General features: G+C 35.8%; 1 protein-coding gene across 1 annotated transcript in view; it reads right to left on the reverse strand.

The window, feature by feature from the left end:
- Positions 1-2,995, reverse strand: part of LOC106879818 (uncharacterized) — a 64,882-nt gene that overhangs the window by 32,620 nt on the left and 29,267 nt on the right. The gene's annotated exons all lie outside the window — the stretch shown is intronic.

Here is a 2,995-nt window from a genome sequence, read left to right on the forward strand (position 1 = left end):
TGACAGGCTTCTCTCAGTTTCTGTCTACCATGTGTACTCATAAGGCTTTGGTCAGCCTGATGCTATAGTAGAAAATGGAGAAAAACATAGATTATGAATAAACAAGCTTTAAATGTGGTCCAATTGATGTACCAGCTAATCTATGTTCTTCTCCATTTTCTAATTATATATATATATATATATATGTGTGTACATACATACACACACACACACACACACACACACACACACATATATATATATATATATATATAATATATACATATATGTGTATGTATGTATGTATGTATATATTTATGTGGGTATATATTTATGTGTGTCTTTGTGCCTGTTTGTTCTCCCACCATCACTTGACAACTGCTGTTGGTGTGTTTACATCCCTGTAAGTTAGTGGTTCAGCAAAAGAGATCAATAGAATAAGTACCAGGCTTACAAACAATAAGTCCTGGGGTCCTTTTCTTTGACTAAAAGGCGGTGCTCCAGCATGGCCGCAGTCAAATGACTGAAACATATAAAAGAATAAAATATATGTATATGTATACACACACACACACTATGGGATTCTTTCAGTTTCCAGCTACCAAATCCATACATAAAGAATTGGTTGGCCCAGGGTCATATTAGAAAACATTTGCCCAAGGTACATGCTGAACCTGAAACCAGAGAAGCAAACTTCTTATCAGACAGCCACACCTGTGCATATATAGTAGAAGGCATTTGCCCAAGATGCCACAGTGTGACTGGACTGAATCCAAGGCTTATAGGCAGAATTATTTTTTTAGAGACAATTAAATGTCTTATAAGCGCAATATAGGGATAAATATCTAATAAGCACAATAAATGTCTTGTAGACACCGATGCATATCTTATAGATATGATCATTGTGACAAGATTAATATGCTGGCTGGATGACTAAGCAGTAAATCATAAATGCAAACGCAGAAACTATTGTGTACTTCTCTGGGACAAGGTAGGTAACTCTGCTTTCTTTAGTTTTTTTTTTTTTTTTCTAATTAACAATATATTCTACACAGATTCTTAACTAATAACAGGTTGGCTGGATAATAGGAGGAAGGATAATACAAAATACAATTCCATCAACAATGTATGGCAAAATCCTACTTTAAGCAACCCATATAACCCCTCATAATGCTTATATTTTTTGGAACTTTCAGGAAATGTTTCCAAATTTGTGTTCTATGCACAGAAATTCATGATTTTTTAAAACTGTCCCCTCATCACCCCACATCTCAGAAATCCTAAAAGTTCCACTCAAATTCAAATTTTTTTTTTTAAATCAGTGTTTAAAATACGGACAGGCCAAATTTTTTGCTTAAATCCCAACAATGGACCATTCTTGGGTGCAACAACATTCCATTAAATGTGTTTATGGGGAGAAAAATATTGAAGAATGTCAATATATGTCAGAATGACAAAGAAATGAGAAAGGTACGAGGTGGTCAGGAGATGTGCTAGAAATAACATCTAAATTGTCCTTAAATCATACAAAAATTTTTTTGCATAATTCTATGAATTCCTGTGTGTAGAACATAAATTTGTTTTTAAAATTCTGAAAATACCAAAAAGAAAAAAAAGTTATGAGGGGTTATATGGGGTACTTAAACCAGAATTCCACCCAATGTACAAATACCAAAATCTATCCAAACCTATCCCACAAACACTAACAAGGAAAATAGATAAAAACAAGTTAGAAAATGAAAAACTAATTAAAGGTGGGTGCAGTTATGGTTGTGTCCACCACAAGGACCAGTCCTTGTTTTAGTGTCATGGTTTGTATGCTTCAATGATCCAGAAAGATATACCAATAGAGTGCAAGCTCTTGGTAGGGCCTCCCATGCCAGACAGATGAAACGATGAAGACCAGGCTAATATGGACCACCCCTTCCTAGTGGTAATAATTGGTTAGCATAGGGCTAACATCCCTACTGAGAAAAATGTAACATTACAGAAGTATCAATGACAATTTTAAACCAAGAAATCCCATGAGAAGACGACCTTCCCTCAGGGGAGTATGACACATCAGGCCCTGACCTGCTACCCACAGGGGAAGATGCCCTAAAAATTGCTGAAGGTAAAATACTGAAGGAGAGCTGAAAAAACAGGGATCCAAATGTGGAGAAGTAGAAAAGACAGTCCAGATTTGAGAACAGTAGAGAAATTCTTTCAATGACCTGTATTCCATACGGAGTGAAGGGCTTGAGAAAGTAAGCAAGGCATGGATGTGCGGTGAAGAAGTTTGGTTCTAGTTCTGATCACTCTAACCCCACTATGTAGCACTATGCTCAAGTGTCTTCTACAACAGCTTGAGCTGTGAATGATTTGAGTGAAATTGGGCAAATTGAAACTGTGATATATATAAATGTGTGTGTGTGTGTATATTGGATGCTTTTTGTTAGTGCCACTTGAACTAAGTGAAGTAGTGAGCTACGTGTGACCTCATTAGTGCTACTGGCATTGAAAACAGCATTCAGAACACATAAAGTGGTTGGTATTAGGAAGGGTATCCAGTCATAGAAGTCACGCCAAAGCAGACACTGGAGTACAATGCAGTCTTTGGATCTATCACATCTTGTCAAAAGATCCAACTTATGTGAGCATGAAACATGGACGTCAATTAATGATCTCACTCACACAAACACACACACACACACGCACACACGGTGATGGTCATTAGTTTTTTTGCTAGTTAAACACACACACACAATTTATTTGATTTTCACTTTAGTTTTTATTTGTATTATTTCTAGTTCTTTCGTCAGACATTTTGTGATGTTATCAGTGGCTCTTTGTCCCATTTTGTCCTGTCTAGAAATGGAATGAGCAGGACAAGAGGAGTGCGTGGGTTTAATTGACAACAAAAAATTTTTTTAAATGATCATGTCCCAAGTATAACAATATGTTTCAACACATATTTTCACATCAAGAATCCTGCAAAACATAAATGTATGTGTATATATATATATATATATATATA

This window comes from Octopus bimaculoides, chromosome 14 (assembly GCF_001194135.2).
Source record: "Octopus bimaculoides isolate UCB-OBI-ISO-001 chromosome 14, ASM119413v2, whole genome shotgun sequence".
In the NCBI taxonomy this organism is placed as follows: domain Eukaryota; kingdom Metazoa; phylum Mollusca; class Cephalopoda; order Octopoda; family Octopodidae; genus Octopus; species Octopus bimaculoides.